The 14,454-nt window shown below is 36.8% G+C and overlaps 1 non-coding gene across 1 annotated transcript; it reads left to right on the forward strand.

Moving 5' to 3' along the window:
- Positions 1–5,928: 5,928 nt before the first annotated feature.
- On the forward strand, positions 5,929–6,035 carry LOC141716350 (small nucleolar RNA R71). Its single transcript, XR_012573062.1, has one exon. It is a non-coding gene; the product is annotated as a small nucleolar RNA R71 (small nucleolar RNA).
- Positions 6,036–14,454: the final 8,419 nt, after the last annotated feature.

A 14,454-nucleotide genomic window follows, 5' to 3' on the forward strand; every position in this document is an offset into this window, starting at 1 on the left:
ATAATGAAGCCAAGTCAAAGATCTATAACTGCTTAAATTCTGATATTCATACAGACTGAAGTTGTTATCAGAAGTTGAATATTGGTAAAGCTTTAAGGACTGTAAGTTGTAGTTATCTAGTCTAATTTTCATGCATTTGTACTTAATGTTTTTGACATCATCAAATATCTGTTAAACTTGTATATTATGCTAATTTACAAGTTGGGGGAGATTGTTAGATATATTTGATAATGTCATGGCTAATATATTTTATGTTTAGCTTTCAGATCTTACTTGAACAGGATAAATCAGTACTTAACTGTTGATCAGTACTTATACTGGAAGTCAGGACTTAATATATCAGTACTTATGTTATCAGGAGATAATCATCAGAAGATAGATATAAGAACTTAAGTGCTAAAGGACGATCAGATAAGGACAGTAGCTGATTAAAGGAAAGAAGATCAATATAAACATAAGAAGAGATATGCATGAAGAAGGAATTCTGTAAAGAATGGAATACTTGGAAGAAAAGATATCTGATTGATATATTTTAGGAAGCAGAATTATATTCCATATCAATTAGCGATTATCTTGTAACTGTATAGTATATAAACACAGACATAGGGTTTACACTATAAGTGTTATCATTATTCGAGAAGATTATTCATTGTAACCCTAGCAGCTCTCGTGATATTGTTCATCACTGAGAGGTAACAGTTCCATACTGTAACAGAGTTTATTGTTTCAATAAAGTTTGTTTTCTATTACTTAAGTTCTTAAAGTTCGATTTGAGTGTACTATACACTGTATTCACCCCCTCTACAGTGTGTGTGTGACCTAACATAAACGCCAACTTTCATTGCACGAGTACCATTCTACCAGACATCCACAAAAGAGATAGAAGCTGAATAGGCACCAATTATATTGAGACCTTATATGTTTATAGAATTTGACAACATAACGGTTTAAGCACAAGTTATCCATAATGATTACATAGGGCAAGTAAAACGGTTAGAGTTACCTACTAATCATGCATACACATACATGAACCTATGCTAGCATGGCAAGTTCTAAACCTCTATATTCACTGTCACTTCAATAAAGATTAACACACTATCTTATATGTCAGCTACGCACATAAGAAGAATAAGCACAACCAATACTAGGATATCAATCAATCACCACACACCAAGATATCAAAACAAATTAATTATTGGAATCCATAAGTAAATCCGCTAGAACCCCATGACAACGATTAGCCCATAATTGAACTCATCGTCACCATGGGTTCCAATGAAAGCATGGTATAAAGCAAGGTCTTAATAAACTGAATAATAATTAATGTACGAATAAACGAGATCTAGGTTCAACAAGAACGAAAACGAGCATCCAAAGTTACAACTAATTCAAAGAATCACAAGTTGAAAACAAGATCTTCTTTTTCGGAGTTGTTCTGTGCTTCTAGGTCTTCTCCTTGGTATCCCAATCTTCCCGGATGATGAAAACTCTTTTTTTTTAAGTATATATACACCCTTAGTGGACATGGACCCTTAAAATCATCAAATTCCACTCAAAAAAGGCTTTTTCAGCGAAATCAGCGACCAGGCCCGCCTTGGGCGGCCGCTCAGCTCTCCTGGGCGGGCGCTCAGCTCTCCTGGGCGGGCGCTCAGCTCCTGGGCGGCCGCTCAGCTCTCCTGGGCGGCCGCTCAGCTCTCCTGGGCGGGCACTCAGCTCCTGTCTGGAAAAATTTCTGATGAATCATGTTTTGGCCATAACTTGAGTTTCACTCGTCAGAATTAGGCGATTCAACTGCCCATGCGAAGCTATTGAGATTCTATACAACTTGACAATGTCCTTGGCTTCCAAATCCGATCACTTTTTATCATATTTCCTTTAAAAGCTCATTTCTTCATATAACTGATACCTGAAATGCAATAACACAAAAATACATCAAAATACCAACAACTTGAGTCCAAAACACCAATTTAAGCTTGTAATAAAGCGTTCCAAGTGGATATAAAATCCACTTATCACACCCCCAAACTTGAATCGATGCTTGTCCTCAAGCATAAACAGACTCAAAACTACAAAACAAACCTAATGCATGAATGCAACTATGTGAATGCAACTAAATGATAATGCAATCGATCCCCTCAGAATAACCATAACCAAATGAATAAGCCAATGCCTCTAAGAATGCAATGACTTAGAACAGAGCTCAAATAAATCCCACAAACCAACTCACAAACCAGAAACGTGCGTGTGTGGAATGCTTAACAGATATCTCTCGATACTAGATCAATAACCATAACCTATCATCGAAACAATCAAAAGTTTATAAACAGAATAGATAATAAACGCATTATGACTCACAACACCTCCTTTCTACTAGAGTTATACAAGGATTCACACTATTATTGAACACATAACAAAGATGCTTATTTGACCGTGCAATGAATGAGGTCCCAAAAGACTTATGCAATAATACCCATGTAGCGAGCGTTAGGTTAGCGGATCCCAGACTATAAAAGCCTTAGGTCACTAGGCACAAAGTCCCCTAGAACTTAATAACTCGAGTATTAAAGAGCTCACTCTTGATCAATAATGCATAAACACATACTTTTTTGCCTTTTTTCTTTTTTTTTTTCTTCTTTTTTTAAACAATTTCTGAATGAGTGAGTTTCGCTCCATCTCATTCAACCTAGACTACTCATAAAAATATGAGCTGGCTACTAGCCATTTGACGCCTAGCCTTACAACAACTATCAATGAAATCCAAGTTTTTCTCCAGATCAAAAAAATTAGTATTTTTACGTCATTACGAGAATATCATAAATTCTAAATATAACCAAGTGATTAAATCTCAACAATAAACAAGTATGATAATGATCTAGATCAAAAGCAACCCTATAAGACTTTGTGAAAATATTTGTTTCTGGCATGCAAATCAATTCATTAGAACTTAAACATCCCTCTATTCGTCGTCACCACACTCAAATCAAAATCAACTTATCAAATATCATAGTTCATCTTAAGGGATCATGCTAAATATGCATGCAAATGCAACTATATGAAATCACAGAAAAATAAACAAATATGTCCTAAATGAACAATCATGCAAAAATATGAATGAACTACAACTAAACATGCAATATGAATCTATATGAATCTATATGGACACACACACTACTAATCATTATATTATCACCCCCAAACTTAAAATTTTTAATGTCCTCATTGAAGTTAATAATAAGGATTTCAGGCATACCTAGTTAGCGGGAGAGTCACCCTCGTCGGGTGGAGGATCAGGTGGCCAATCAACCTCGCCACAAGTGTCTCGAACAACAATACCGAAAGCGTGTCAAATCTTCAGCAAAACGATGGTGAATGTCGTGCATGGCCTCCATATGCCTAGTCTAGGGCTGAGGAAAACCGAACCAAAATCGAAAAAACGAACCGAACCGTGTTAATTCGGTTCGGTTCAGTCCTGATTTTTCAGAAATTTTGGTTTATTCGGTCCGGATCGAATAGACCGAAATAAAATTCGGTTCGGTCCGGTTCTTTTAAAAAATATTTTGGTCCGGACCTAATAAACCGAAAAGACCAAATTATAAATACTATAATTTTATTTTATATACATTTTACATATATCTTAAAGTTATAATCATAATTTTTAATTTGTAATTATATTTCTACACTCTTATTACTCTATATATCACCTTACTTTAATTATATTTTAGATTTTATAATTTTTGGTTTAAAATTTTAATACAATTTTATTTTTGAAAAAAATTCGGTCTGTTCGGTCCAAAACCGGACCGAACCGAATTATTTCGGTTCGGTTCGGTCCGGTCCATATTATAATTTCGGTCCGGTCCATTCCAAGAAAAAAATACTAATTCGATTTTTCGGTCTATTCGGTTCGGTCCGGTTTTGGACCGAACCGACCGAATGCTCAGCCCTAGCCTAGTCACTCGCCTGTACTGCTCACCACCAAGACCAAACCAATCAACTGCCCGTGGCGCATAAGAGGAACCCTCTGTAGACACTGGAAGATCCGTCCAGCCACTCTCTACATCATCAAAAATATATCCCAACCCCTTATCATGGGGTGCACCTAAGAATGAATAACTCAAGTGATCTGGCTTTCGGTTGAGCTCAAGTGTTGGAGCTTCTTGAATTAATGGTTCAAAATGCTCCTGAAAAATTTTCAGCTCTACTAACCCAAGAGTATCGAATGGCAAATCCAACTTCCTCTTCCACGGAGGTGCATTCAAAACCTGCAGTTGCTCTATTTTAAAGCACTCCTCTTTAGCTGTGGGTAACTTTATTTCCTTGAACACATTAAAAGTGACCTTTTGATCGTAAACCTTCATCGAAAGCTCTCCTTTTTGCACATCGATCATAGTTCGGCCTGTAGCCAAGAATGGTCTTCCCAAGATAATGGGAATCTTCTTATCTTCCTCGAAATCAAGAATTACAAAGTCAACTGGAAAGGTGAGTTTATCCACCTTGACTAAGACATCCTCCACTATACTTCGTGGATAAGCGATGGAACGGTCAGCTAGTTGCAATGACATGTATGTTGGTTTCGGATCAGGCATACCAAGCTTCTTGAAGATAGACAAGGGCATCAGATTGATGCTAGCTCCTAAATCACATAAACACTAGTCGAACGACAAGTTTCTGATGATGCAAGGAATAGTGAAACTTCCAGGATCTTTAAGCTTCAGAGGCAACTTATGTTGCAGCACAATACTGCATTCCTCCGTTAGAGCAATAGTCTCTAAGTCATCGAGCTTCACTTTCCGAGAGAGAATACCTTTCATAAACCTCGCATAGCTAGGCATCTGTTCAAGAGCTTCAGCGAAAGGTATGTTGATATGAAGTTTCTTGAACACCTCCAGAAACTTAGCAAATTGCTTATCCAACTTCTGCTTCTGCAGCTTTTTAGGAAAAGGAGGTGGAGGATAGATATGTTTCTCCCCTGTATTACCCTTAGGAGGAGTGTGTTCCACAGTAGTCTTCCTTGGTTGCACCTCTGCTTCCTTCTGCACTTCTTCTTCAGCCACAACTACATTTTTTGAAACTTGAGATTTTTCAGGCTCTTCGTCTTGCTGAATTTGGGGGCTTGTGACCTTTCCAGACCTTAAGGTGATGGCTTTCACATGTTCTTCAACTTCCCTCTTTCCTGGATTGGCTTCTGTATCACTAGGAAGCGTTCCTGGTGGTCGATTCAATAAGGCGTTAGTAATTTACCCTATTTGGTTCTCTAGAGTCTTGATAGAAATAGCCTGGCTTTGGCATATAAGAGCCTGGTTTTTGCACATAAGCCTCAACTCCTCCAATTCAGATTTTTCATTCGAAGATAGACCTGCATCATAATTTTGTTGTTGAATTTGGAGTTGTTGTTTTGGTGCAATTTGTTGCTGAAAACCAGGAGGGTTGAATTGTTTTGCTCCAAACTGCTGGAATGGTTGTTGCATCGTATTCTGATTGTTGTTCCAGCTGAAGTTAGGATGATTCCAGTTGTCAGGATGATAAGTGCCAGGAACCGGCTTCTATGATCTCTGAAAGTTGCTCATAAACTGAGCTGAGTCACTATATATAGCGCATTTCCCTGTCGTATGCGGACCTGCACACAGCTCACAAACACTAATTATATGTTTAACACCATAGTTAGCCACAGAATCGATCTTCATAGATAACGCCTTCAGTTGAGCAGTGATAGCCGTTGCTGTATCCACTTCAAAAACTCCTGCTACCTTGCTCTGTGGCAATCTCTGGGCTGGATACTGATATTCATTAGCAGCCACCAGTTCAATTAGATCATAAGCTTCCTCATAGCTCTTTGCCCATAATGCTCCACCTGCTGCTGCATCGAGCATGGGTCTGGACTGTGCTCCCAACCCATTGTAAAAATAATTGATGATCATCCAATCAGGCATTCCATGATGAGGACACTTCCTAAGCATCTCCTTGTAGGGCTCCCAAGCTTCATATAAAGATTCTCCTAATTACTGCGCAAATTGAGTAAGAGCATTCCTGATTGCAGCTGTCTTCGCCATAGGGAAGAATTTAGTAAGAAACTTCTGAGCAAGATCTTCCCAAGTAGTAATCGAACCAGCTGGTAGAGAGTGTAACTAGCTCTTAGCCTTGTCCCTCAGAGAGAATGGAAACAGTCTCAGCTTCACAGCATCTTCAGAAACACCATTGAACCTGAAGGTATCGCAGATCTTTATGAAATCCATAATGTGTGTGTGGGGATCTTCCGTTGGAGAACCCCCAAACTGGACTGAAGTCTGTATCCAATGAATTATGCCAGGCTTGATCTCAAAGGTATTAGCTGTGATAGCTGGTCGGATTATGCTAGATTGAATGTCATTGATCTTGGGTTGAGAAAAATCCATCAAGGCTCTCGTTCGTGCTGCTGGATCTCCCATTGTAATGAGTACCTGAAACACAAACAAATAAACCGTGAAAGTAAAAGAATCTGAGTCAGTGAACTTTAACGACCACTGATGACAAGCACATAAACTAAAAATTAACAACGAGTCCCCGACAGCGGCGCCAAAAACTTGTTAGGGCGAAAACACGCGCTAATATTCCGCAAGTATACGCGTTCGCAAGTAGTATAAGATATAAATCAGATTCGTTCCCACAGAGACTGGTTTAGGTTAAGTTCAATTTATGCACCTATGCAACAATGTATGGTTATCGCTCAATGCTAAGACAAATAACAAATTGGGTTTTGATTAAACTAAGAGATTATACTAAATAACATTAACTAAGAGAATTGAGGTTGAATTACTATATATGACAAACATGGGATTCTAACTTCATTACTACTTCATTCAATAGCCTTATTGTTCTTAACCTTAGCATGTGATGGTGATGACACTAATCAGATAACACGAAACTAATAAACGCCAACTTTCGTTGCACGAGTACCATTCTACCAGACATCCACAAAAGAGATAGAAGCTGAATAGGCACCAATTATATTGAGACCCTATATGTTTATAGAATTTGACAACATAACGGTTTAAGCACAAGTTATCCATAATGATTACATAGGGCAAGTAAAACGGTTAGAGTTACCTACTAATCATGCATACACATACATGAACCTATGCTAGCATGGCAAGTTCTAAACCTCTATATTCACTGTCGCTTCAATATAGATTAACACGCTATCTTATATGTTAGCTACACACATAAGAAGAATAAGCACAACCAATACTGGGATATCAATCAATTACCACACACCAAGATATCAAAACAAATTAATTATTGAAATCCATAAGTAAATCCGCTAGATACCCATGACAATGATTAGCCCATAATTGAACTCATCGTCACCATGGGTTCCAATGAAAGCATGGTATAAAACAAGGTCTTAATAAACTGAATAATAATTAAAGTACGAATAAATGAGATCTAGGTTCAATAAGAACGAAAACAAGCATCCAAAGTTACAACTAATTCAAAGAATCACAAGTTGAAAACAAGATCTTCTTTTTCGGAGTTGTTTTGTGCTTCTAGGTCTTCTCCTTGGTATCCCAATCTTCCCGGATGATGAAAACCTTTTTTTTAAGTATATATACACCCCTAGTGGACCTGGACCCTTAAAATCATCAAATTCCACTCAAAAAATGCTTTTTTCAGCGAAATCAGCGACCAGCCGCGCCTTGGGCGGGCGCTCAGCTCCTGGGTGGGCGCGCAGCTCTCCTGGGCGGGCGCTCAGCTCTCCTGGGTTGGCGCTCAGCTCCTGTTTGGAAAAATTTCTGATGAATCTTGTTTGTCCATAACTTGAGTTCTACTGGTCAGAATTAGGCGATTCAACTGTCCACGTGAAGCTATTGAGATTCTCTACAACTTGACAATGGCCTTGGCTTCCAAATCCGATCACTTTTTATCATATTTCCTTTAAAAGCTCATTTCTTCATATAACTGATACCTGAAATGCAATAACACAAAAATACATCAAAATACCAATAACTTGAGTCCAAAACACCAATTTAAGCTTGTAATAAAGCATTCCAAGTGGATATAAAATCCACTTATCATAACCCTTGAACCAGAAATTCTAGCTTTATCTCTTATGGTCTTCAATATGAAATTTGACTATCTCCTGGTAATATCAGACTTTATTTCTAAAAGGTTATGAAAGAATTGAAGTTCTTTCAGTAATTTGTTTAGCACATCTGATTCTAACATCTGATATGTCCTTCCATCTTCAATAAATAGAATCAGATTTTCCTTGACATTGTGTTTGTCATGAGCATCCAGTACCACTTGAACAGAGATAACCTTATCAAGGTGTTTTATGTGTAACATCTTCATGAGGTTTGTCAGTTAGCAAAAATGGATCTCTAGTAGCAACTTTAACTCCTGTCTTGATCTTAGTTTCATCAGAACCTAGTCCAGCCCTGTCTCTTGGTTCTCCAGCATTTAACCCAATAGTCATGAAATCAGACATCAATTGGCTTTTCTTTTGATCTGATGGTTTGACATTTTTCCAAAGAAGTTTCTTTTTGTCAGCTACTTTCATTTTAATCTAAATCAACTTGAGCACTATCAGAAGTTGTCTTTGATTCTTCAGAAATCTTCCTTCTTTTCAGAGTTTGAACATCTTCATCTTCAGCAAGAGTGTCATCAGTAACTTGAACCATTTTGCACACTGGTTTCATCAGGATTTGAGGAATTCTAATCTCCAGTGGCTTGGTTGGTTCATCAACTTTTCCCTTCCCTTTGTCTTTGGGATCAATCTCAGTCTGTGCTCTAGTCTTGAGCTTTGATGCCTCAGTATTTGACTTCTCCTTGATCACAATGCCTTTTTCCTTAGGCCTTGAAGGTTTCCTTGCAATAGAAGCTTTTTGTTAGATATATCTGTGATGTCATGTCTAATATGATTTATGTTTAGTTTTCAGATCTTACTTAACAGGACAAATCAGGACTTAACTGGAAATCAGTACTTATACTGAAGTCAGGACTTAAGATATCAGAACTTAAGTTGTCAGAACTTAAGTTATCAGGAGATATTTATCAGGACATAATATCAGGACTTAAGGAGACGTTCAGATAAGGAAGGCGGCTGATTGAAAGGAAAGAAGATCAAGACAAACATAAGAAGAGATATGCATGAAGAAGAATTCTATAAAGAATGGAATACTTTGAAGAAAAGATAACTGATTGATATATATTAGGAAGCAGAATTGTATTCGATATCAATTAGAAGATTATCTTGTAACTGTGTAGTATATAAACACAGAAATAGGGTTTATACTATATATGTTATTATAATCGAGTTTATTATTCATTGTAACCCTAGTAGCTCTCTTGATAATTTGTTCATCACTAAGAGAGGGCAGTTCTTTGTAACAGAGTTTATTATGTTGAATAAAATCTATTTTCTGTTACTTGAATTCTTATATTCAATTTGATTGTAGTAAATACTGTATTCAACCCCCTTCTACCGTGTGTGTGACCTAACAAGTGGTATCAGAGTAATCTTTTAACATACATACAGTAAAGATCCAAAAAACAATCATGTCTGAAGAAGCACAAACTCCAACCAAGCCCACCAAAACTGAAAAAACTCCAAAGACTCAAATCCATAATCGATATGAGACTATTAGGGTTCCCATACTGAAACCTTTTGAGTATCCCATATGGAAGGTGAGGATGTCTATGTTTCTGGAAGCTACAGATCCAGAACACCTTGACAGAATCAATGAAGGACCACACAAGCCAACCAAGCTCTCTATTGTAGTTGTAGATCAGCCATCACAGATTGTACCAAATGAGAAAAGTGAATATACAGCTAAAGATATCTCATCTATTACAAAGGATGTAAATGTAAGACATTTGCTACACAGTGCCATTGATAATGTAATGTCAAACAGGGTAATTAACTGCAAGACTGCAAAGGAGATATGGGATGCCTTGGAGACAAGATGCCAGGGAACTGATTCAATTAAGAAAAATAGGAGGACTATACTCACTCAAGAGTATGAGCACTTTGACTCAAAACCTGATGAGTCATTAACTGGTTTATATGATAGATTTGTCAAACTCTTGAATGATCTGTCACTGGTGGATAAGGAATATGATCTTGAAGATACTAATCTCAAATTCCTTTTAGCTCTTCCTGAAAATTGGAATTTGAAGGCCACAACTATAAGAGACAACTATGCTCTTGATGAAACTACTCTTGATGAAATTTATGGTATGCTCAAGACTCATGAACTTGAGATGGATCAAAGAAGCAAGAGGCATGGGAGAAAGTCAAGGACAGTTGCTCTTAAGGCTGAGGAGGAATCCCCTAAAGTGGCTATCTCAAAGAAAAGCAAAGGAAAGGCTCTCATCACAAAGTCTGATACTGAGTCATCAAGTCCTAATAGTGATGAGGATTCAGAAACTGAAAGTCTATCTGAGATGGACCCTGATGAAGAGATGATGAAGCTGTGTGCTCTTATGGTGAAAGGAATCATAAAGATTGCATACAGGAAATTCAGAAGGGGAAAGAAATTTTTTAGGAAAGGTGCAAGTTCTGATAAGAAAGGTTTCAGAAAATCTGATGGCAAAGGAGGAAAGTCTGATATAGAAGATTACTCAAATGTCAAATGCTACAACTGTGGTGAGAAAGGCCACATATCTCCTGACTGCAAGAAAATGAAGAGTGACAAAAGGGAAGGCTCTTGTCACAAAGAAGAAAATCTGGACAGACACTTCAGATTCTGAAAGTGAGGTGAACTATGCCTTGATGGCAAATGCTGATAGAAGTTTTGAAGCTGCTGAGTTAAAGGTACCTCAAACAACTTATGCTTTTCATACTGATGATATTATTGAGTTGAGAAGATATCTTAAAACCATGTTCATTAGTTATAGAGATCAAACTTTAACATGTGAAAGATTAACTTCTGAAAATCTTGCTTATAAAAAGAGGAATGATTATTTAGAAAAAAAGTTAGTTATGTTCCATTAAACTCAGAAAGATAGATATGATACTTTCTATGTTAGAGATGAAGTGCTTAAAATGAATGAATCTCTAAAAACTGAGTTAGAAAAGGAAAGAGAGATTATCAGGACTTGGACTAACTTTGGTAGAACAACTCAGAATTTGTTAAGTAGTGGAAACTGGAAAGAGGGCTTAAGTTATGGAGATGATAAGAATAATAAAGGATCTGTAAAAATTGAGCCTATAGTTGTTAAACAAAAGCCAAAGGTAAATCCTGTTAAGTTTGTAGCTGTAAAGTCTGATATTGATAAATCAGAAGTTAAAGAGAAATTAACTTCTGACAAACCAAAACAGAATAAGCCAACTGAAGTTAACATAGGCTTAATGACAAAGAAGCAGCTTAAGCATAAGCTGAAAGATGTTAAGAATGTAAACAAGGTAAAGCCACCTAGGAAAAATAGGAATGGAAAGGAAGGTGTGAATAAAAGTAATGATTATAAGCCTGTTCCTAATACTCCTAGAAAGAAATGTTAAAACTGTGGAAATTCTAACCATCTGGCTTCTTTTTGCAGGAAGAATGAGAACATAAACTCCTTACCTTCAAAATCAGGAGTTAAGAGTCAGTCTGTTAGATATAGGCCACAAAATCCTTGTTTTCATTGTGGTAGTTTATGGAATTCCATTTATACTTGTAAGGAATATCATAGATTGTACTATGATTATTATCAAATAAAACCTTCTTTAAAGAAAGTTAGCATTATTCCTTCTAGTGTAAGTTCTGAAGCAAAGTCTGATATTGCAAATTCTGATAAGAAAACTGTTAACATAAATTCTGATGCTAAATCCACTGCAAATATTAACAAACTTAATAAGGCCAAAGGATCCAAACAAACATCCTAGTTCTGGACAATGGATGTTCAGGACATATGACTGGAAATAAAGCCCTGCTATCAGACTTCGTGGAGAAAGCTGACCCAGGTGTTTCTTATGGAGATGGCAACATGGGAAAAACTCTGGGATATGACAATATCAATCTTGGGAATGTCATCATTGAAAAAGTAGCTCTAGTCTCCGGACTTAAACACAATTTGCTGAGTGTTAGTCAAATCCGTGACAGAGGTTATCATGTGGATTTCTTCGAAGAACACTATGAAGTTGTAAGCAAATCTACAGGCAAAGTTGTTCTGAAAGGATACAGGCATGGTAACATTTATGAAGCCAAGCTTTCAACAAGTACTGATGGTTCTGCAATCTGTCTGTTAAGTAGTGCATCAATTGAAGAAAGCTGGAATTGGCACAAGAAACCCTCTCATTTAAATTTCAACAATATAAATGATTTAGTCAAGAAAGATCTTGTGAGAGGATTGCCAAAATCAGTATTTGCTCCTGATGGCCTTTGTGATTCCTGTCAAAAGGCAAAACAAAGAAAATCTTCATTCAAGAGCAAGACTGAATCTTCAATTCTTGAGCCTTATCACCTACTACACGTTGATCTATTTGGTCCAATGAATGTCATATCTATTGCAAAGAAGAAATATGATATGGTTATAGTGGATGAGTTCACCAGATACACATGGGTGTATTTCTTTCACATAAAAAGTGAAACTGCATCTATCTTGATTGATCATGTTAAACAACTGGATAAAGTGGCTAAAGACTCCGTGAAAATCATAAGAAGTGATAATGGCACTGAGTTCAATAATTTGTTTATGGAAGAGTTCTGCAAAGACCAAGGAATCAAGCAGGAATTCTCTTCTCCTGGAACTCCACAGCAAAATTGTTGTGAATATGTTGTGTACTTGATGATTACCTAAACAAAACATCTAAGTAAATTTTACTTAGTGAAATAATGTAGCACTCGACGGATAAGAATTATAGTCCCGACGGATAACTCGTTTTAGTCCCGACGGATGAGTAACTTATTATCCATCGAGTGAGTAGCTTATGTAATAATAAGTTTGTAGCACAGTGTTGTATGCACCTTTGCATAGAATCTGTAGTAGTATATAAGTCATGTTGACTTTAACTAGATATGCATAATAGGTTGATTAACTGTACATAAGCAATGTCTTGTAATTCTGTATAAGTGAAATGAAGTCAAGTGCCAAAATAGCTATCAACGGATGCTTAACAAAGCTTCGACGGATGATCAAGTAAGTCATCGACGGATGATCTGAAAGTCGACGGATGATCATATCAAGATTCAAACATCAGTTGAACAGTGAAAGCTGACACACAGCCGTCGAGTTGGATACAAACACACTGTGGAATCCCATTAACTGGGTAATAGAGGACGAAAAGCAGCAAAGATCAAGACTGTTAGATTTTATATTTATTCAGTTCTTTTGACTTTGTAATTTTGGTAATATATATAAACCAAGAGAGTAGCAAATAGAAAAACAACTAAGAGAGCTAAGAAACAAACACAGAGAAATCTTTGTAAACACTATCTTTAGCATTTCCTGTGTTCTTAGTAGTTCTATTTTGTATAAGCAGCTGTGAGCATTTCTGCACACAGAGTCCTCTCGATATATTAAATATATCTCTGGTGGAATTGTTTAAATCCACCATAAAGTTTTTAAAGACTCTTGTTTTTAATTACTCTTGTTTTGATTCATTAAAGTTTATATTCCGTATTGTGCTAATCAAAACAAATATATCTATAATCGAGTTGAACATTTTTAGTTCAAGAAAAAGTTCAAGAATTCCATTCAACCCCCCTTCTATAATTCTTGCTATATTGTTAAGGGACTAACAATTGGTATTAGAGCAGGCTCATAATCTACAAAGAGTTTAAAGATCAAAACAATACAGCAAGATGAACAAGAAATATGTTGGAGTCAAGATTCCTTTTCTTGATAAAGATAATTACCATCATTGGAAGGTAAAGATGCATCTTCATATGCTTTCTCAAGATGAGGCCTATGTGGACTGCATAGAAAGAGGCCCTCATGTTCCAATGAGAGCTGCAACAGGAAATGAACCATCTGTTCCAAAGCCAAGGTATGAATGGTCTGACCCTGATCTTGAACAAGTCAGGAAAGATAAAAAGGCCATGAACATTATGTTCAATGGTGTTGATGCAGATATGTTTGATAACATCATCAACTGCAAGACTACCAAGGAAGTTTGGGACACAATACAGATAATCTGTGATGGTACTGAGCAAGTAAAAGAAAATAAAATGCAGCTCCTAATTCAGCAATATGAGCATTTTCACAATGAAGAAAGTGAGTCACTCACTGACATTTTTAGTAGATTCCAAAAGCTACTAAATGCTCTTAAATTGCATGGAAGAGTCTATCAGACTAAAGACTCCAATCTGAAATTTCTCAGATCTCTTCCAAAGGAATGGAAACCAATGACAGTCTCATTGAGAAACTCTCGAGATTATAAGGAGTTTACTTTGGAGAGACTGTATGGCATTCTGAAGACCTATGAGCTTGAAATAGAGCAAGATGAAAGAATGGAGAGAGGAAAGAAGAAAGGAGGATCCATTGCACTAGTGG

This window comes from Apium graveolens, chromosome 3 (genome assembly GCF_009905375.1).
Source record: "Apium graveolens cultivar Ventura chromosome 3, ASM990537v1, whole genome shotgun sequence".
Lineage (NCBI taxonomy): Eukaryota > Viridiplantae > Streptophyta > Magnoliopsida > Apiales > Apiaceae > Apium > Apium graveolens.